This window comes from Panthera pardus, unplaced genomic scaffold, assembly GCF_024362965.1.
Source record: "Panthera pardus isolate Hobbes unplaced genomic scaffold, ASM2436296v1 HiC_scaffold_7, whole genome shotgun sequence".
NCBI lineage: Eukaryota > Metazoa > Chordata > Mammalia > Carnivora > Felidae > Panthera > Panthera pardus.
Window position 1 is genome coordinate 15,644,627 of NW_026527002.1, and position 23,057 is coordinate 15,667,683.

The 23,057-nt window shown below is 41.0% G+C and overlaps 2 long non-coding RNA genes across 3 annotated transcripts in view; one reads left to right on the forward strand and one right to left on the reverse strand.

Annotated features, from left to right (window-relative positions):
- The window catches only part of LOC128775327 (uncharacterized), a 45,535-nt gene extending 29,761 nt beyond the window's left edge, over window positions 1-15,774 (reverse strand). The window contains exon 1 of one of the 2 annotated variants that reach the window (XR_008419990.1): window positions 15,514-15,774. This is a non-coding gene — a long non-coding RNA (uncharacterized LOC128775327). Of the gene's footprint in view, window positions 1-3,148; window positions 3,315-15,513 lie in introns of those variants that run through there. The other variant, XR_008419991.1, reaches the window with a different exon arrangement.
- An 848-nt stretch (window positions 15,775-16,622) lies between these two features.
- The window catches only part of LOC109250235 (uncharacterized), a 37,647-nt gene continuing 31,212 nt past the window's right edge, over window positions 16,623-23,057 (forward strand). The window contains exon 1 of the long non-coding RNA XR_002072930.2: window positions 16,623-16,801. This is a non-coding gene — a long non-coding RNA (uncharacterized LOC109250235). The remainder of the gene's footprint in view (window positions 16,802-23,057) is intronic.

Below are 23,057 nucleotides of genomic sequence, written 5' to 3' on the forward strand. Positions count from 1 at the left end.
CCTCTTGGTCCTCATCTTGGTCATATGTATCCATGAGAGTTGCTTGACTTTAGGGGTGAAAAATAAAAAAAGAAATGCACAGCAATGCAGCACTGAATTTGGAATCACCAGTTTCTACAAATTGAAAAGAGGAGGACCAAAGGTCCCTTTAGAAAATAAAGGGAAGTGATATCACATGAGAGACAGACACCACAGCCATGTGCAGTGAGTCTCTGGAGTTTCCTTTTGAATAGGAGATACAAACAGGTGAATGCGTGAAGGATGCAGCCATTTACATGGGTCCTAGGCAAATGCAACTTCCTGAAGCCTCATATCACACTCAGATCTCATATCCAGGGCAGACGGGTTTTTCTAGGTCGTTAGTCTCCACAAGTTACACTTCCACCCACTGTGAGATAAGTTTTGATGCCAATCAGATATTCACAGATGTCTACACTCAAACCCCTGCCTGGACTTCCAAATTCTACCTATTCAACAGATTCGGCCGGGGGGGTGGGGGGGGGTGGGAAGCAAGATTGTAAGTTACATCTAAGCAGACAGATTTGGGGATTATTATGCCCTTCCTATGCTGCAAACTATATAACTCAATAAGAACATATGATTCATGCCCTATTTACACAAGCATTGTATTTTCAGTATCCAACGTAACATGAATTATGCATGTTGGGATTTCATAACTTTATATAATCCTGCACATGAAATAGGTGCCCTAGGTCCTTCTTGGAGTTACATTTACAAAAGATTTCAATGGTAAACACTACGATCATCTTTACATACTGTAAAACACAGTGTTTTACATCAGAGGTCAGCAAACTATGGCCAATGAACCAAAGACAGCCTGCAGTTCATTTTCGTGTGGCTCAGGAGCTAAGAATGGTTTTTATAGTTTTAAATAATTGTTTTTAAAAATCCAGAAGAACAAAACAAAAAAGTAAACATAATCAAATAAAACCATACAACAGAAAGACCATATCTGGCCTATAAAGCCAAAAATATTTACTATCCAGTCCTTTACAGAAAAAGTCTGGTAACCTGTTTTAAATGGTAAGTTGCAAATAAAACTATTTCATTTATAGGGGCGCCTGCCTGGGTGGCTCAGTCAGTTAAGCGTCCGACTTCGGCTCAGGTCATGATCTCGCAGTTTGTGGGTTCGAGCCCCACGTCGGGCTCTGGGCTGATGGCTCAGAGCCTGGAGCCTGCTTCGGATTCTGTGTCTCCTTCTCTCTCTGCCCCTCCCCTGCTCACGCTCTGTCTCTCTCTCTCTCAAAAATAAATAAAGATTTAAAAAATTATTTCATTTATTTACCTTCTTTTATTTAGTTTTTACTGGATTTGATTTGTTTTATTTTACTTATTTGGTTTAATGAGGTATAATAATACTACATAGCTGAGCTTTGATCTCTTGCTTTTGACAGTGGCCGCATGAGGGGCTCTGGAGAGGACTCTGAAGTAGCCCTCCAACATGGTGGCAGACAGGATGCTATTACCAATTAGTGAAGCCTCCATAGATGTAGGAGGCCGAAATGGGGGCATTAATTCCACAAATTGCCCTCCCTGCCTTAGGCGAGATTTTTAAAGCGTAGTTATATTTATATATGCAATTAAATACGCAGGGGTAAGAAACAAATACATTTAACAATGCAAGACTACATAAGCAAAGCCAGCCCTAGCCTGGAATACATCGTGCCACATGTTCACTGTGTGACTGAAATTAGCTTTGCAGAGCTGCATAAATTAGATGCTTGCACCCAGAAAATTCAGGTCATTTTTTTCAATAGGGCATCTCCACAAGTGTGGGTTGTAGCTTAGGTACTCTAGAACCCCAGAGACTCTACATTTGAGCTTTACAATCAAGTGCTTAGATCATTTTAGCAAATATTCATAAATACTGGAGGAGTGTTACAATAGCCAAGGATGGCCTGGCTGGCTGTTTCCTTATAGCAGATTACACATTTCCATGTGCCAACTCTCTTCCTCCACCTATGGAGGAAGGGAAACCAAACTCCAAAGAGGAAGGCCACTTCTAGAGTGTGCAGTTATAGGTGGAGGCCAGTAAATAAATCCCCTTTCACTATGACAAACACATAAGCCAGAAACACAACCTCACTGTCATACTTCAGTTTCAAAAGCACAACATGGTATATTTCTGTGGCATTGCTTCAAAATGTATTACCTCATCAATTCATTTCTGAAAAAGTCAAAATAGTGGAGGCAGTCTATTTTGCCAACATTTTGAATCAAAGCTGTTTTGAGTTCTTCAGGCACCAGAAAGCAGCCTTACTTAATGAGCTGCATCCTCACCCAGCATTGGTGCAGTTTTTGGGTTCAGAACTGAACATAACCTATCTATTCATTTCTTCATTCATTTACCAAATACTAATTAAGAATGGGCTAGCTGTCAGATACTCTATTCAGCTTCTGGAGACACAAAAACAACCAGAACACAGCCCCTGGACTCAAAATCTAGGAGGAGAGGTAGATAAGCAAGCCATTAAGGGGCAGGCTACGTGTTGTGAGGGGAAAAGCTTAAGTTTCTGTAAGAACACATAGGAGGGAGGAGCCCTTAGCCCAGGCCCATGGGGACAGGGAGTCAGGAAAGGCTTTCTGGAGGAATGGAGATCTCTGCTGAACTCTGAAAGTCAAGAAATGGAACAATAGGACTTGACTTGTACCAGTACCACGTGTTCTCAGTGCGAAACACATAGGACACTCCAGGTCTCTGGAGAGTAGCAGGAACCATAAGAGGAGCATGACACACATGACATGACTCAGGGTAGGACAGCTATGGAGCAGGGACTGGGCCATGTCTTAATGGCCCAGTCGATTTTACTGCCAATTAACTTAATGGCACACTGTGTTCTCTCCTCAAGAAAGCTATTCTTAGGGCTGGGACATAAAGACTGTAGCACAGAGATGTAAAACTAGACTATCACAAGTTCTGGGGAGAGTATACGTTCCAAAGACCTCCCCCCTCCCACATTAGTTTGCTAGGGTGTCTATGATAAAGTATCACACATTTGGTGGCTTAAACAATAGAAATGTCTTATCTCACAGTTCTGAAGGCTAGAAACCCAAAATTGAGATCGTGGCAGGCATGGTCCCTTCTGAGGGCTGTGAGGGAGAATCTGTTCCATGCCTCTGCACTCACTTCTGGTGTTTGCCAACAATCCTTGGCATTCCTTATAGATGTTCTCCTTTGTCTCCACATGACTTTCCCTCTGTACGTGTCTCTTTCTCTTGGCTTGACATTCTTTTTATAAAGACACCAGTCATAGTGGATCAGGGGCCCACCCTACTCCACTATGACTTCATTTTAAGTAATCACATATGCAATGCCCCTATTTCCAAATAAGGTCACAATCTGAGGTACTGGAGGTGAGAACACCCATATATGAATGGGGGGCGGGGTACAATTTGACTCCTAACACCCTCATTTAGGAGAGTAAAGAAACTTCCTTTCTGCCTCTCTCCAAAAAGTAGCAGCAACAGTGACAATCCAGTGCCTACAAGTGTAAGGGATGGGGTCCAGACCTCAAAGCTGGGACCTCAGAGTTTCAGGGAACTATAGGGAAAAGGCCAGGATAAGGATAAAAATCTCTGTCTTTCAGCTTCAAGCCCCTAAGTAAACATTTTTTCCTCCTTGGCATTTTACCTGCCCTAGTCATGAGATCACAAAAAAACATCATGAGGCCCCTTGGAAGTGAGTAGCTTCTCAATGTATCCTGTACCCAGCAATGAGGTCAGGTAGCCCTCCTTCACCATGCAAAGCAGGCTCTTAGCTGTTGTCAGGTCAGGAGGCACAAGGCTGGCCCCTGGAAGCAGAACCTCCAGGCTATGTGAGGATGGGAAAGGAGGACAAAGGAGAAGGAAGAAGAGCGGAGGTCATCCGGTTGTGTCCTGTTTGCGATGCTGGAGCCCACGGCCGAATGTTATTTTAGAATTTGGTGAGTCACAGCGGCACAGCATCGCCTGCCTGCAGCCACCCTCCTACCAGTGGGGGAATTAGGCTAATTATGTCTCCAGGCAGGTATTCCCCTAGTTTTAGGGAAACATAGGCAAAAGTACGAAAGTTGCTGTGGAAAGGAAACTGTGGGCCATGACAGGATGGCAGGTTAGCAATGAATGACTACCCCAAAGGCCTGTGCTCCACAGAGCCCCTGCATGCCCACCTCTGAATGAGCTGTAGAAGCAGGACAGAGGAGACCTCAGATGGGGTCACTTAGGAGGCCTGCATGTTACAGCATTGGCTCACCTAATCCCAACCTCCTTATTTAACAGATGGGGAAACTGAGGACTCAACACACAGAGACTTGCCTGCAATCCCCCGGTAGAATAACAATAAGGCCTATCACCAAACTTTTCATTTCAAGCTCTTTTCACAACATCATCCCACCTCAAACTGCTGGCCAGCCTGTATTAGTTCACTATGGCTACCATAAAAAGCACCACAGACCAGGTAGCTTAAATGCCCAGAACTTTAGGGGCGCCTGGGTGGCGCAGTCGGTTAAGCGTCCGACTTCAGCCAGGTCACGATCTCGCGGTCCGTGAGTTCGAGCCCCGCGTCAGGCTCTGGGCTGATGGCTCGGAGCCTGGAGCCTGTTTCCGATTCTGTGTCTCCCTCTCTCTCTGCCCCTCCCCCGTTCATGCTCTGTCTCTCTCTGTCCCAAAAAAAATAAATAAAAAACGTTGAAAAAAAAAAATTAAAAAAAAAAAAATGCCCAGAACTTTATCTTCTCAAAATTGTGGACACCAAATGTTTGAAATTAAGGTGTCAGTGGAGTTGGTCCCTTCTGGGCCCGCTCTCCAAGGCTTGTAGACAGCCTCTTCTCCCTAGGTCTTCACATGGTCTTTCCTCTGTGCCTGCCTATGACCAAATTTCCTCTTCTTATTATAAAGACACCTAACATACTGGGTTAGGGCCCAATGCAATGACCTCACATTTTTATTATTAAAGTTTAAAAAAAAATTAATGTTTATTTTTTTTTGAGTGAGAGAGCGTGAGCGGTGGGGAGGGGCAGAGAGAAGGAGACACAGAATCCAAAGCAGGCTCCAGGCTCTAAACTATCAGCACAGAGCCCGAGGTGGGGCTCAAACCCACAAACCACAGGATCATGACTGAGCCAAAGTCAGACACTTAATTTAGACACTTAATTTGGCTCAAGACTGAGCCAAAGTCAGCCATCCAGGTGCTCCACAATGACCGCATTTTAATTTAATTACCTTTTCAAGGTCCTATCTCTGAAAACAGTCATGTTCTGAGATACTGGGAGTTAGGGTCTCAACATATGAACTTGGAGATGGACACAATTCAACTTGTAACACTCCGCCAGAGCCTTTCTCCCAGGAGTTCCTGCTCCATAACTAGCCCTGCTGGTGCCACATGACCCTGCCCCTGACAAAAGCTGACAAGACCAGGGCCACTGAGCTCCTGGCTCCATCTCCTAAATGTATTTATTGTGACAGCTCTGCCAGTGGAGACAATGGGCTGGACTAATTCAGGCTCTTTGGGGCAGTCTGAGCTCAAGACATCGGGAGAAACAGAGCAAGATCCTAGTGAGGCAAAAACAAAAGGAGCAGGCACAGAGAAGTAAGCCTACAAAATGGTGAGCTCTAGGGGAGAACCACAACTCCTGGCACTGATAAAGAGAAAACAACAACAACAACAACAACAACTCTGGACACCAGAACCAGGCTGGACTCTAGATGAACTTCCAATAAATTGGTAAGGTCTCCAAGCTGTGCTTGAGTTTTGAAGCTGCCGGCACATGATATTCCTTATTTCGAGGGGTAACGACATTAAAAGCAATCAACAAGTCAACATAACCAATACCTGAAACACCATGGTAAACCAAAAGAATCCTACCCTTTTTTTTCTTCTTTGCCTAGGAATGCATGTTACCTACAGATGAGAAAGGAAGAGAGAAAGAAAGAAAGAAAGCAAGCAAGCAAAAACAAAACCTTGAACATATGTTTTCTTTTTTCTCAGAGATTGTGGAAATCATCAAGGGTTGAAGCATAGCTGAAATGGTCCTTGAAACAAGAATAAATGGAAAGCAAGAGCCTGGGGCAACAGTTTACAATGGCCTCACAGTAGGGGACTACATTCTTTCTATTGGTGTCCTGAGTTGTGTATAAGATAAATCTGATTTCAAATGTAATGGAAAGAAGAAGGAATGGTGAATCCATTAAAACAAACCTACCAGGAATGTCCTCACAGTTATATTCCTCACTGCCCTTTTGAGAACATTTCAAGACAGAGAAATTTCAAGAGTCTTATGGCATTTATCTCATTTTTTCTAGGTCACCCCTTTACACAGCAGTTTGACCCTTTTCATGATAGGTTTTTAAGCACTTAAGATTCCACCCTTTGCTATTACATTGGAAGGAAAGATTTTTTTTTAACTTTTTAATATTTTTCCCTTTTGTTTATTTATTTGTTTGTTTATTTGTTTATTTATTTATTTATTTTTGAGAAAGAGAGCAGGGGAGAGCCAGAGAGAGACAGGGAGAAAGAATCTTAAGCAGGCTCCATGCTCAGTCTGATGTGGGGCTCAGTCTCATGACCCTGAGATCATAACCTGAGCTGAAATCAAGAGTTGGATGCTTAACTGACTGAGCCACCCAGATGGCCCAATATATTTTTCCCTTTTAGATTAAGCTCCCTGTTTCTTTGGCTATATCTGTTATTCCACTCTAAACTTACTTCAATTTGTCTTTATCTTTCCAATAGCCATGATCCCCAAAACACTACAAGATTTCAGAGTCATTAGTTGCAAGCCCCCGTGGGGTAGAAATTAAGCTCCTGATTTTTGCTCTATTTTCCCACTGTGTCTGTGCAGCCCCCCTCACACAGGAGGCAGAAGACAAATGTTCCCTGACTCATTCTTTCATTCGGGCTGTTTCTCCCCCAGGACAGTGGGAGTGTTCACATATCTCACAAGCAAAGACTAAAATTCAGGACCTCTCTTACCTTCTAAATAACGGTTAGTTACATCATATTTTTGTAATATTCCCCTGCTGACCTGAAGCCAATTTACTTCTCATCCCTGTGTTTCTCCATCAGCTCTGGAAAAAATCCAGATATGTAACATAAACTCTTCTCTGACCCTAAATTTGCTTGATTGCCAATGGAAGGATTGGAAGCTGGTGGGAAAAGGCATCTTAACCTTGGCACTATTTCCTCCAGCAACTTAGACATTCCTTTTTAAAATTAACAATTTCTTGCCATGAGATGCCCAGAAGGTTTCAGTAGCAAAACCACACTGACAATAGCTTCAGGGTTAGCTAAGCAAATACATACTGTATCTCCTATGGGAAACGGGTATGGGAAGGGGAAGAAGTCTGTGTGGATTTTTAAAAAAAAAAAAAAGTGACTTTTTCTAATCATGCCTAAGTATCCCTTTTTTGTAAAACAGTTGAGCTGTTAACTTCTATGCTAAGGCACGTATGCACTTTGGAAAGGTAATTTGAAAGCGAGTTGAGCCATGACAAATAGGGACAGCTGGCCTAATTGAATCATTTGATCTAAGACAGCTCAACTTGGTTATCCTCACTGCAGCCCACACTGATATTAGCGAGTGAATCATTAGCCATGAAATCATGTCGACTTTCCCGACTGCAGCGTTCTTGACATGACAGCGATCACAGTCTGCCTTTCATTATAGCCCCAGTAAGTTCTTTCGTCTGTCAGGAAAACAACAAAGCAGCTTGGAAAACTTTTAGGCTCGGCTTCAGAAAGTCATTTGCTCCAACATGCCACATAGAGCATTTCAAAGAAAGACAGGGCGTGAGTTAGCTACAGGAGCAAGCTAGGTGCACCTAAGCAAGTTCAGCCAGGCTGGACACCCTGAAGCCTCTCCAGCATCCATACCTGCAGGTAAAAGGCAAGAGCAGCTTTCTTTTGTAAGCACCAGTTTATGGTCACTTGGGAAAGTGGACTCTAAATGGAGTAATGATAAATACTATAACACTTGACCTACAGACATCCCTAATGGGAGTCTTCATGTAGAGAGGACATTCCTGTCATCTTTAATTTAGTTTTTGCAAAAGGAAGGAAAGGGGCGAGTCCCTCTTTTCACTCTATTTGTCAAAGGTGGTGAGGCATCTAAGAGAGCTCAAATGCAGGGACCAGTCCACTGAAATGTGGAACAAATCTTGGGTCTTCACAGCACTCAAGCTGTATCTCTCTAACTTGCCCCCTCACAACTAGACTCCTTCTTAGGTCCTCCTCTCAAGACTGCACCTGAGGGTGCATTGGCCTCAATTCCCACCACAGGCAGAGACTGGGACAAAGGCTTGTGAAAATCCAGAGGGGTGAGACAGAGGAGAGAAAGCCAACACAGGATGCATCAGCCTTTGCTTCGAGCAACTCTGCTTGATCCTCTGGAGCCTTCTGAGAGGTCTGTGAAAGGCACTTCAGAACTGCCTTCAAGGGGAGGAAAGGAGGAAGCACTTACTCACTTGCTCCTGCTCCCTGTTGCAAAGATGACCCCACAGAAATTAACTCCTTGCATTCCCAGGTTACACACGTGTGAGCCATGAGCGCTTTCCTTGGCTGTCCCCCACGAAGCATCAGCAACGTCCAGTACAGCCAACCAAAGCACCATCCGGCTGCAGCTCCACAAGCCTTGCAAAAGTCTGCCTAAAACTGGCCTATCAGCTTAAGAGGTGGGCCAAGGAGACTTTGAAGAAACCGTATTGATAAGAATTATCAGAAACAGAAATGTAGCTCAGACGCAGCTCATGGCAGGTAAAATGTAGACAAATTGATACATGCAAAGATTTACAAGCAGTGTCCGGATGGCTGAGTGGTCTAAGGCACCAGACTCAAAGATCGACCAAAAAAGTCTGAGTAAACGATGACATTTGCAGATAACTTTGATGCTGAAAATGACATTAGATTTAGAATGGAATACCAAGACCAAGAAACAACTGATATGGCTCACTTTTACAGCTGTCTAAACAGTAGGTGAATCCAAAAAGCAATGGCAGAAATTTTGTAAAATGAATATTGAGTTGGAAAGCACCCCACACTGTAGGTGTTCATGTACATGTAATGGGTACAATAATCAATCTGAATCACAAAATTTCAGAGACAGAAAGCAACTTGGAAATCATGTCCTCAAACCTTCTTTTATTACAAGAAAGAAAATCAAGCAAGTTCAGCAGCAAATACACTGCTAGGTGGTGGCAGAGTAGATTCCTGAACTTAGAGCTTGCCCCACTTGCCTGTGAACTTGGCCCTTGAGATCAGTTTCACCATCTCGTGGCACACCACGAGTGACTGGACATCTAGAGTGGGCCATTTTGTAAACCCTACCCCCAAAATATTTTCATAGTAACTGTAACATGAAACAAATAAAGATAACAGCCAGAAAAGAACTGAAGACACTGAAACAAATTTTAATGTACTACATAAACGTAATTTTGCCAGGAAAAAAATTTTTTAATTTTAATTAAAATAAATATAGTACAAAAAAAGGAAAAAAGCACAACTATTTATTCAATGGTTTTAAAAAAAATTTTAATGTTTATTTATTTTTGAGAGACAGAGCGTGAGTGGCAGAGGGGCAGAGAGAGAGGGAGACACAGAATCTGAAGCAGGCTCCAGGCTCCGAGCTGTCAGCACAGAGCCCGACACGGGGCTTGAACTCATGAACCATGAGATCATGACCTGAGCAGAAGTCAGATGCTTAACCGACTGAGACACCCAGGTGCCCCTCAATGGTTTTTAAATATTCCTAACAGTTTTAACTTTGATCCATTGGCTACAGTTTCATATAATAATATTTTATGAAAATCACTGTTCAGTAGGTAATTTATAAATTTTAACGAAATTAAAATATCTGGGATGCCTGGCTGGCTCAGGCATAAGAGCATGTGACTCTTGACCATAGGGTTGTGAGTTTGAGTTCCACGTTGGGTGTAGAGATTACAAGAAAAAATAATAATAAACTAAAAAAATAAATAAATAATATAATGTCTGTAAAAGGTACAATTTAAGAATTATTAAACAGTGCCACTTATATAACTTTTTATTTTCTTGATTTTTAAAATAACTTTAAAGTAATTAATTTTAAAATATTTTAATTTAAAATGCATATTCGGATTCAGTTAAATATTTCATGCAAGCTAAATTTGTCTTTATCAACAAAAACCTATGCCTGCCATTTGCACTCAGTTTTACTGTTTTAAATTGTAAATACCAATAAAAACACCAAATTGTTTTTAGATGATAGAATTGAAGAAGCCAAGTTTTTTTCTATATCTTGACAATCACTTCACTATTATTTATTTCTAATCTACTGTTTAAACTCAGGAATATGTCAAACCGTGGGGACCCACATACCTTCTATACCCACAGCAAGCTGGGACAACTCTGAACCAAAGGAACATTTGCCTGAGATGAACACGTATATAGATGACTCCACATGTTTTGCAGTAAACTACATAAGCAAAAATTCTTTAAAAAAATTTTTTTAATGTTTCTTTATTATTGAAAGACAGAGACAGAGCATGAGCATGGGAGGAGCAGAGAGAGGAGAAGACACAGAATCTGAAGCAGGCTTCAGGCTCCAAGCTGTCAGCACAGAGCCCGACGCGGGGCTCGAACTCATAAACCCCGAGATCATGACCTGCCTGAGCCAAAGTCAGATGCTTAACGGACTGAGCCACCCAGGTGCCCCAGAATTCTTTAAATTAAGTTTCGTGTAGAATACTGCTTATTAAAGGATAAGTAATAGCAATATATTAATTTAATTATTACTTAAATTCAACAGTAATCTCAACAATTGTTAGAACTCAGATCATAAGTTTCTTTTCAGAGAGTATTTTGTCACTGACATTTAGAATTGCTGGCAAATGGTGACAATAAAAATACCAGCTTTTGGTCAGTTTCATAATTGTTCTTGAATCTGTACAGATGAGTCACCCCTTACTGTGTGCACTGAATGACCACTCTGTATTGTAAGCGCAGTGTTTGCGCAATGTTCTTGACGAGAATGACGACAGGTTGGCTCTGGTTTAAGAGCACAGGATCCAGTCGAGTACACGCCAGGAGTCTGTTGTCAGGACAGCCCCTTTTTCCTCTCCTGCAGTCTCTCTTCTTTGTACCTATGTTCTGAGATCATGATAGAGCTTTATTTCCCTGTCATCCATTTCTGAGCTTTCACTTTAGCCACTTTTTCTATCAAAAAAATTCTTCCATAAAGGGTTTTGATCCTTCAGCATGTTCACAATGTAAAGACAAAGATAAAGAAGACAACCAGGACTTAAGACTTCAGCATTCAGGGCTTCTGGGTGGCTCAGTCGGCTAAGCGTTTGACTTCGGCTCAGGTCATCATCTCTCAGTTCGTGGGTTCGAGTCCCGCACTGGGCTCTGTGTTGACAGCTCAGAGCCTGGAGCCTGCTTCGGATTCTGTGTCTCCCTCTCTCTCTACCCCTCCCCCACTTGTGCTCTGTGTCTCTCTGTTTCTCAAAAATAAATAAATGTAGAAAAAAAATACTTCAGCATATAAACCATGACTTTTTAAAAATCCCATGCATGCACACATGTGTAGAAACTACACTTCAATGTTCCAGAGCACTGCTCATGTTTAAAAATTAATTAGATTTAATCAGGTCAACTCAACCATGTCCATCAAGTAATGGACTAGGTGAGGCATAGCAAAATAATACTTTCTAATGATTAAAGTACCTGCGAATATATGAGGAATCCAAGAAACAGACAGGATAAAAGATTCCCCTATAGTCACACAGCAATCAGTTGTAGACTCAGTTTCCTCATCCCCTGCTAGATCCTTTTCAACTTAAAAGCCATGTTCCCTACACACATTACCTACAATCCAGAGTGGGAAATACCATTGCAATACATGAAGCTATTCAGACACGTAACAGTGTGTGGTCAAAGGCTACAGTGAGATCCCTGGAAATCTAAGGAGGTAAAACCTGCCTGGAGATATCTCAAGAAAGGGCCAGTAAAGAAGATGAGGCTTGAGTTGGCCTTAGAAGCTCTTCAAGTTGAACATGTTCCAAGAACATGGAAGAAGAATGGGTTGCTCCAATGGGCTGTCAGCAAAGACAGAGGAACTCCAGCATATGAGTGAACCATGGCCAGCAAGCAAGTCACCTCACCCCTTTGAGCCCATTTTATTCCACCTTAAATGAGGAAGGGGTGCAGTTATAATGGTATGGAAAAGTGTTATTCACCAGAATTCCTCATGAGATGAGCCTGTATTTATTAGAAAGAAATCCTTTGATAAGCAAGAACAGACTCACATACCAAAGACATTCCATTAACTGCTATGTGTAAAATAAAAAGAATTTATGTATTTTTCATTTTTCTTGAGAGAGAGGGAGACAGACAGAGACAGAGAGAGAGAAGGAACAGGGGAGGGGCAGAGAGGCAGGGAGACACAGAATATGAAGCAGGCTCCAGGCTCTGAGCTGTCAGCACAGAGCCTGATGCAGGTTCAAACCCACGAACTGTGAGATCATGAACTGAGCCGAAGCTGGATGCTTAACTGATTGTGCCACCCAGGCACCTCTGTATTTTTTTTTTTCCTGAAATGAAAAGGGTAGGAAAGTGAGAAGAAGAAAAAAGAGGGAGAAGGTCAACACGATAGAATGTGGTTATGGGACATAATGTGACCGACCCCTTTCTAATGACCTCTCAAAAGCTCATCAAAGCATACCAAAAAATTATGAAGCGCTAAGTGTGATGGGATTTCTTATAGAAACTGGCAGGTGATAGAGTTCTGCCCAAGGGGTCATGGGTAGAAAAAGATGTAGCACCAAGGATGTGGGAGTCAATTGGCTTCTATGCTACACTCTGTGAGTCGTCCGTATTCACCATCTAGGGCTGCCATAACAAATTACCACAAACTGAGTAGCTAAAACCAACAGAAATTTATTCTTTCACAGTTTTGGGAGCTAGATGTACAAAATCAAGGTACTAGCAGGGCCATGCTGCTTCTGGTAAGAAGAATCTTTCTTGCCTCTTCCTGCTTCTGGTAATGACAATTAATTCTTGGCTTTCCTTGGCTTATAAATGCCTGATTCTAATCCCTGCCTCTGAAATCACATGGCCTGCTTTCCTGTGTGTCTCTAGAGGTCTCCAACTCTCTTTGCCCTTATAAGAACACCAGTCATTGAATTTAGGGCCCATTCTAATCCAGTATGACCTCATCTTAACTGCATCTTAACTGCAGCATTTCAGCTGAAAGAACCTATTTCCAAATAAGATCACATTTCCAGGTACCACGGTTATAATTTCAAAGTATTGTTTTGAAGGACACAGTCAACCCACAATAGACCCAGATATATCCCTGAATACTTTGTATGTGCTTTACTACGAGAAGCTCAAAATAGCTGTATAATTGGCTCATTAACTGAGCCTTCGGCTTCTCTTTGCTGGCCCAGAACAGTGGATCTGTGGAGAGCTGAAGGACAGATTTGATGGATCCTTACAATTTACCTATTCTGACAGTATTTAGAGAAGCATTAATTTCAGGTGATAGTTTTCAAGGAAGATTCATCTGTATGTGGGCACATAATGAATAGGCAAATAGTGCTTGGTCTTGCCTTAGAACTTTCCAGATATCTCTCTGGGCACATAGCATACAGGAAGGCTTTTCCGCTCCGTTTCACTTCTTGCCTTTCTTTCTCCCATACCCACGTGGTTGAGGTCGGCTCATCCCAAGTATAGTTGGTACATTAGTATTAATGCTATAAAATCATCCACCTCATTATTATACAATTATGAATGGGTGGCAAAGTTGATCATAGTTTTATTTATCAGCTGTAATTATTACAGATCCTAATCAAAGCCTTTCATAAACTCCAAATTTAATATATTGTCTGGTGGCTTTAGGTCATATGCCTTTCTCCTTGACCTTAAAATTCTTCCAATGTCCCTCTTCTGGCCTTGGGAGAGTCTGATGAATTTAAATGGCCTTAGATGGCTTGTCTATTTTCCCACATTGCCTTCCACCACTATTACTAATACTCTTTACATATCCACCACTCTTGTCCACTTCTATTTAAACCAGCCTAGATGCCCTTATTTGGCATTCCTTTGTACTCCTGTAATTTGGTGTTTCAGCCTGTGCCATTAACCTAATCACACACTCACATTAACTGGCTTGTCAACCTCTTGAGGGCCCTTGTTCTTCTCTGCATATTTTATAACATTTAGCACAGTGTCTAACATGTGGTAACTGCTCAAAAAGTCTGCGTATCATTAAACTGAAATTGGGAGGATTATTTTCCATCTTTTTAGGCCTGTGCTCTCCTGAATCTCAACATTCTAAAGGCAGTGAAGTTCACAAAAAAGACATACACTTTATGTCTGGCTTATTTAGATGCATAAGTATAGCATCCTATTCATCTCAAAAGAAGAAAGTATGGGGGTGCGTGGGTGGCTCAATCGGTTAAGCATCCGACCCTTGATTTTGGCTCTGGTCATGATCTCGTGGTTTGGTTCATGAGTTCGAGAACACTGCCAGAAGATGCTGTCTATGAACCTGAATTGACCAGAATCTTGATCTTGGACTCTCCAGCCTCCAGAACTGTAAGCATTAAATTTCTACTGAAACAGTAGAAAGCTAACCTGTGGTAATTTGTTAGAGCCAAATGGACTAAGATACAAGGAGAGCAATAAGGCTTCCAAACAAGCCCCTTTAAATGCCATGTCACTAATCAAAAGTTAGGAGTAATGGAATCCTTGGCAATGGGATCAGTTGCTTGCAAATTTGTGGTTTTGTTTCCATTTTCCAAAATGCAAATATCTCTCTGATTTTTCAGGGTTAATTGAACAATTTGGAAGAGAATATGCCCACCTTTTCAAAGACGTCCAATGTTTTCCCCCAAATATTTCCATTCTTTATTCTTCCCTGATTTACACATCATTTTCTCCTGAACAGAGAGCATGCTGTGTGCCAGCTGGACCTGGACTGCAGTAGGTTTGTTTCCAAAGAAGGTTCATGTCCAGAGCATTGATAAAAGACCAAAGAAACTTGACCAGAATTAGGTTTTTAAGGAATATTTGGAGTAAAACAGTCCAAATCTGGATTTTCATCATTATATACTGGGAGGTGGAAAAATTGTTTTAAGGGCCAACTGCAACTATCCCATATCTACAAATTTGTTGCCACCTAGAATTTCTATACCTCACATCTTTACCTACTACAATTACAAGAGAGAAAGAAAGAAAGAAAGAAAGAAAGAAAGAAAGAAAGAAAGAAAGAAAAAGAAAGAGTTAATTTGCAATAATCTGTTTTAAATAAGACTGAGTAGTTCTAGTCAATCTTCACAGCATGTTATTATAAACATCACTAATGCTTTGTGATTAATAATGTAAGAATTTACCCTCAGTCAACAACACAAAATACTCCAGGCATTGTCAGTGAGTCACTTTTAAGTTATCTGCTACCCAGCTCCTACTAAAAATCCTGCTGTTAAAAGTTGCATAAACAGGCAAACAAAAAATCATCTCAAGGTTACACAGCAGCTTACCTCCTCTTACTTTATCCTTCAACCTCTGTGAATTATATTTAAGTCGCTTATAGACTTGCTTTCCCTGAGCTGCAGTTTTACAAGAAGGGAAATCCATCCGTGCATCTGTTATGAAAATCATGCTGAGGTGAAGGACATTGTCTGTTGTCATGTGTCGCTTCTCTGCCTATACAGTAGTCCCTCCTTATCCATGGTTTTGCTTTCTGAGGTTTTAGTCTCTTGCGGTTAACCGCAGTCTGGAAGCAGATGGTCTTCCTGACATAACAGAAAGTCACAACAGCCTCACATGATGTCACAGTGCCTACCTAGATCATTTACCTCACTTCATCTCATCATGCAGGCATTTTATCCTTTCACATCATCACAGGAAGAAGGTTGAGTACAGCACCATATAATATTTTAAGAGAGAGACCACATTCAAATAACTTTTATTATATCATATTGTTATAATTGTTGTTTTATTATTAGTTATTGCTTTTGATGTCTTACTCTGCCTAACTTAAAAATTAAACATTACTATAAGTATGAATGCATAGGAAAAAAAAACATAGAACAATGTGTACTTTCTACAGTTTCAGGCATCCACTGGGAGGGTCTTGGACCGTATCCCCTGAGGCTCCTAAGTGGGGGCCACAGTATTCTCCCATTAGCGATTTGCTTCAGAATTCAAGGGAAAGAAAAGCTTTGTTTCAGGTGAGGAAGTGGACTGGCCACTGTACTGAGAAGTCGAACTCCAGTGTTGATCTTTGTTGGCAGACAGCTTTTAAGCCTCTCCCATCTCCCTCTGTCCCTTGTGCCCATATTTGAACAAGCTGATAACAAAGCCCCTTCTTTGGTGCCTGTGGGAGATGCAGACCACCACAAGCACTCAGGAACCTTCACCCAGGCTCAACCCTAACAATAAAAACTCAAGCCAGGCCCCTGTCCTCACTCACCAGCCATTTGAGTCTGCTTGAGAGGAGGCCCCTGCTCTCCACTACACCTCAGTGATGTAAGTAACAAATCATTTCAGACTCTCATGGATTGTATGTGGTGTCATCAGTCTCAACATCCCAAACAGATTTCTGGGGGGGGGGGGGGGGGGGGAGGGTCCCTCCTGCTTTGGCAGCATGACCATAACAACTACCCTCTTTCTGAAGTGAGAACTAGATAATATACATCTCCCTTTTGATCTTGACCAATATAAATAACAAGTAATTATGGAAGACTAGTGTGCTGCACATCCGTGGACCCCTCCAAGGCAGGCAGATGGGCATCTCATGGTTTGGACTTGACCTCCGAGACCCAGGTAGGAGCCCCATCTTTGTGCCTTCCTGGAACCCAATACAAGGGAGTATTTACCAGCCTGACTCTCCATTGGGCTGGAGACTCTGCAGGGCAGGTCTTTGCCCATGGTGTTCATCACAGTATTCCCAGCAGGTAGCACAGGGTAGGCACTGAGCAAATACTTGATCAATCAATGACTGAAAGAATGAAGTTTAGGTAGAGAAGCAATTTGCAAGAAAGCAGGGAAAACATTAGTAAGTGTCACAGGGGAAAAAATAAAAAGGCTTCTTCTGTGGCTTCAAAAATGAGAACTATCCAGCAGAAATCCTAACCTACAGCATTCTGCTACACTGAGCTGCAAGTGTGGCATCTAATTGCTCAGGCCCTACGCCACGACAGCCACCTGCATTGAAATACTAGCACAAATCACAATTTACTTCCCAAAAGTTAAACTTCATTAAATATTAGTTTAATTTAATGTTTTCCAGATTAATTTAAGATTAATTTATAGCCACACATTTGCACAGCCCAAGCAGTATCTCTCCTTTCTGTCATTTCTATCATCTTACAGACAGTAGGAAAAGGGAAAATGTATGGTTAAGAAGCGCCGTGATAGAGTAAGTAGGGGGAGATTTAATTAAACTATTACATATCTTTTCCTCGAATGTGGAGAAAAAAACATAAATTTGCCAGTGAGTACAGTAGTATGCATATCAGGAAGTCTGATAAACAAAAACTTTGCAGATAGGAAAAGTGGTTCTTACAAAATGACTTGGGCTCAAAATCTGACATTGTATTTAACCCTACGTTCTCTTCCTAAGTCTAAAATTGTATATTAATGTCAATTTATTCTTTGCTGGTAGAATTTGTTCGCAAAGAAAATGAAAAAAAATATTGTTCATTAATATTCAATATCTCTTTTTGTGCATGACTATCTTTTCCAGAATCATAGGATCTTAGTGCTCAAAAAAGCCCTGGGGAATATCTAGTCCTGTGGAGTTCATATCATTTTAACAGGTGTCCTTCACTTAAATGGCATCTTATATATGGAAATCATGGCTTAAAGCAGCTCAAAGCACAACTGCTTTGGTGAAATTGGGAGTGAGGAATCTGAACCTTCCCCAAACCCCTTCATTCTCAGGAGCTGCCCCCGCCAAGTACTTCATCATCAATTCCAGAGCTCTGCAAACACAGTCTGAAATTCACTAATTTAATGCAACTTCCCCATTTTACAAATGAAAAAAAAAAAAAAACTGAAGCGGGCAGGGCCAAGACACTAGTCAAATTACACTAATAAGCTGTAGCAAAACCAAGTTAGATCCCCTCCTTCCCCTCCTCGCTGCTCTTCCGGCTGCCTTCATGGCACTCAGAGCTCCTTGTCCTGGAGGATGTGGCAGCCAAACTCACCATGCAGGTCTGGGAGAGAGTCTAATGGTGGGTGGGGGAATGTCACAAAACAGGACTCTGTGAGCAGAATGGCTGAGCCCCTGTGTAATGAGACTGTGTGCCTGTGACTCTTAATCACTAATATCTGCAGACGGTTTTAAGAAAAATCAAATCTTACAGAACTCTAAAAGTAAGTAAAAGTGCCCCTTCCTCCCACCCCACAGGTTCCACATCTCAGAGATAATCACTTTCCTCTTCACTGAACAGATGCAGAATTCTATTTCTAAACTGATCAATATTAGATTGAAAGATAAGGAATTTCATACTGATAATACATTCCATGTATGCTCCCTTTATAGACTTAGTTTTGCATTTTCAACATATTTTTTTAGTGATTTTCTCTTTTCTTTTTTTTTTTTAATTTTATTTTAGAGAGGGTGAGAGAGCGTGCACATGAACGGGGGAGGGGCAGGGAGAAAGACAGACAGAGAGAGAGAAAGAGAGAGAATCCCAAGCAGTCTCCACGCTCTGCTTGGGGCCCAACACAGGGCTCCCCCTTACTACCCTGGGATCACAACCAGAGCTGATATCTAGAGTCCGATGCTGAACCGACTGAGCCACCCAGGTGCCCCACATTGTCAAGGTTTTTAACATTTATTTCTGTAATGAATGTACATCCTCAGTGTTTCGTTGATTCTCACACATTTTCAGGGAAACTGGAGTTGTTCTGATTTTTGGTTGGTTGGTTTTCTTTTTTTCCCTTCCTCTCTGGAAGCATTCAGAATGTTTTCTGTACCTTCTGTGTTCTCAAATTTTACAGCTTAGAGTCAATGGTAGAATATGTATGTATGTATGAATGTATTTTCATTTATCCTGCTCAGAATTCAATGTCACTTTTAATCAGCAAACTTATGTTTTTCTTGAGTTCAGTTGAAATGGTCTGCAATTATCTTAGGTATTAAGTCTCAATTTGGTGACATGGGCTTAGCACAAGTGACTCCATTTTGGGTTTATTCTCTCTTTTTTTAAACAGTAATATAAAATATATTTAGTCTCCAGCCCCGTTCCCAGCACAAAGCTCCTAAAATCATTGGAATTTCCTAAGTGATTAAGAGTGATAAAAGTGTCATTTATCATTCATAACAAGCTGCTTTCAACCACACCTAAGATTATGTTAATGAGATGACTTTTGGAAAACCCCTCTGGATGGGTCTGGTTGCCAGAAGAACAACAAGATTAGATGGTTGGAACTTGCAACCCCACATCCCCTCAAATCCCCTTACAACACCTCTGGGGACGGGAGAAGAGATAGAGGTTGAATCAATCACCAATGGCCAATGAGTTCATCAATCATGCCTATGTAATGAAGCCTCCATAAAAACCCAAAAGGACAGAACTCAAAGAGGTAATAGTGAACAAGAATAAATGCACATTCTAGAAGGATGACTAAACTCCACAGGGACAAAAGCTTCTGTCATCAGAACCTGACAGACCTTGCTCTATGTATCTCAACATCTGGTTGTTAGTGTCCTTGAACATCTTTTGTAATAAACCTGTAATCTAGTAAGTAAATTGTTTTTCTGAAGTTCTGTGCAAATTGATCAAACCCAAGGAGGGGCTCAGGAGGAGGGTGGCAGTCTTATGGGAGTGACCCTTTATCCTGTGGGATCTAATGCCATCTCCAGGTAGACAATGTCAAAATAAATTGTAAGACACTCATTTAGTATCACAGAATTGCTTGCTGTGTGAAAAACCCACATATCTGGTGTCACAGATGTTGTGAGAGTTCTGAGGGTGAGTGTAATAGTTGAGAATAGAAAATGGCTGTCTGGTAGCTCAGTTAGTAGAGTGTGTACTCTTAATTTCTGGGTCATGAGGTTAAGCCCTACATTTGGCATAGAGACTACAAACAAAACAAAACAAAACAAAATAAAATAAAATTAATAAAATAAAATTAAATAAATAAAATTAAATTAAAATTAAGTTAAATTAATAAAATTAATTGATTAAATAAAATTAAAATAAAATAAAATAAAATAAAATAAAATAAAATAAAATAAAATAAAATAAAATAAAAAAGAGGAGAAACACAGGAGTGTTTTCTCTTACACCTCAGTCATGACTTTTGTAATTATTCATCATGACCTTATTTGACAACAGTAATTTTAATTAAAAGTACAGTGATCCTCTGTTGTCTATTCATATTTACAGTGTCAAGATCTAGGTAGACTATTCAGAAAGACCACAACAACTGTGTAGGTTGGTTTTCCCAGCAGGCCCCTTCCCTGAATGGAAAGGCAAGTTGCAGAAGCATAAGTGGGTGACTATGGCCCAGAACGGCTTCCCTGAGATGTCTGCACAGGCACCCAAATGAGGACTTTAAGAGAACCTTAGAGTATTTCACTTTTAGGCAGAGCTGCCTTTTTTTTTTTTTTTCCTAGCGTCTGGTGTAGCTGTCCTGAATTTGCCTCAAATCTGCTCTAATTCCATCTCAAGCCCCCTTCCTCACTTCTAGATTATTCTCACATAGATTACATAGTGTATTTATGGTACGTTAGTCTTGTACTAACCATATACTCAGTAAATGTCACAAACTTAGGGTAATCCCATAGGCTCAGCCATTTGAGAAATGAGTTCTTTCAGGAAGTACCCTGATGACGTCCCCATGCTTCACACTCCATTCCTGGTCTTACTTCTGAGTTTCACTCTTCCCTGGGATGTTCTTGTTGACTACAGCTCTTACCTCCAATAAACAGATTTTTCTTGATATTGTCTCTCAATCTGACCCCATCCATTTTTCATCTTATAGTATTTCCTCAAATGTTCTGGTCTGCTACCAGTTCCCTTTCCTTGGTTTTCAATACTGTCATGGTTTTGTTTGTTGGTTGGTTGGTTTATTTATTTTAAGAAAGCGAGAGAGAGAGAGAGAGAGAGAGAGAGAGCATGAGTGAGGCAGGGGCAGAGAGAGAGGGAGGGAGAAAATCCCTAGCAGGCTCTGCATGGTCAGTGCAGAGCCGGACACAGGGCTCATGGGACATCATGACCTGAGCCAAAATCAAGAGCCAGAGGCTGAACTGATTGAGCCACCCAGTTGCCCCATGGCTTTATTTTTATTCATTATTTTTCAATGTCTTTTCAGTCAGGATATAGGAAAACGGGAATCAAACACCTGTGCATCTTGAACTATGTTCTAGTATTTTGAAAACTTCAACTGGAACACTGAAAGCTTCCACAGTTAAATGTAAAAATAACAAATGTGTCCACATACATGAAGCCATGTACCCAGTGACTTGCCAGCTCTAAGGACAGTGAGGCAGACCACCTACAAGCTATCATTAAGCAGGTCAACTCTGCTCACTCAGCCATTCCTCTACTTCCATACAAGTTAGTATTTCACATACATCCCCCTACATAAATAAGAAAACCTAGCAAAAAGAAGAAAAAGACCTAGAGTCTACAGTCCTGACCAAGACTCACAAAGATCAATAAACAATCACAAGGGAAGTACAGATGCAGGGAAACTCAGTGATCATCTAGATCAATATCTTATGTTGGCCCACAGGCCACATGAAGCTCTAAGACTTGAAGCTATTCTCTCAAGGGTATCCAGTTACTAGTGATACACTTAGAACTTGAATCCTGATCTTTTTATATCTAGATTATGGCTTTCTACACCTCTGATTGTCTTCTCTTTGTTCCTCTTTTTTCATTTATGTTTTATTTTTACTGAACAAAAAAGCAGAACAGATACCCTCACCAATAAATGCCTCTCCTTCTATCCACCCCTCTTGCCACACACCCTTCTCCATTTAACATTCAACAGTGGAATTCACTGTGTGTGTGATGTCTATGATGTCAGTCTTACTTTGCATATCAGAGGCACCAATATGACCCACTGACTACTGTTGGGGTGAATTCAATGAATATTCAGCATCTAAGACACAGAAAGCACTGTACTAAATGTTGCAGGAAATACTAGGATAAGTAGAAACTATTAAGAGAATAGAGAGATAAAGAAAAATGGCCCATTCTAGCATATTCAATTCATTCAGAGGGCAGGTGGAAAAAGAGAAGTAGACATTTCAAGTGTCCAATGGTGTCTGGTGCTTCCCCCACTCCAGGCACTTCTCAGGGACCTTGCAGTTAGGTAGGTGCAGGTGACTCATTCTGGCCAATGGAGAATATAACAGCATGTGTCACTTCAAGAAGAAAAACACACAAATGATATTCCAGATTCCTTTTCCTGCTGTGGCAACTAAGGTAACCATGTTGTCCAATGGTGCATCTACAAGATGGGGGGAGTGTCTCTACGCCTGGGGCCCCAAGTGACTATGCAGAGACTCTGACAACCCATATAGGACGTGTAGCGTGAACCAGAAATAAATGTTTGTCTTGCTAAGCCATTGTAATTTTTGTTACAGTAAAATTTGTTAGAGCAAAATCTAGTCCGTCTAGTGTCCTAATGAGAGGACCCAGTTAAAGAAACCGAGAAGGAGCAGTGAGCAAAATGAGAAGACAGCAAGGAAGAGAAAATCATGTGATCATGAAAATTAAAGAACCAATGGGGAATTTGTCACTAATAAAACAACAAAAATTCAGTAAAATCCTCATAAAATGAGTTTATCCTCATTGATAATCATTCTATCAGCCCTTTGTTCTTTAATACAGCTTTACTCTGCTTCAATAATTTCCTTGGATCGAAAAAGCACATGCAAAAATACCTCACTGCAAAAGTATAAACCTGAAATGTAAAAAACAAATGTATATTACAATCAGACCAAAATATTTACATGATGTAAAACATTAAATAAATAAACCATTAGAATAATCCTATTGAACTAAGCAAATGGAATCCAATAGAACAGCTGTTAATATTATCTTCCTCCATAAAG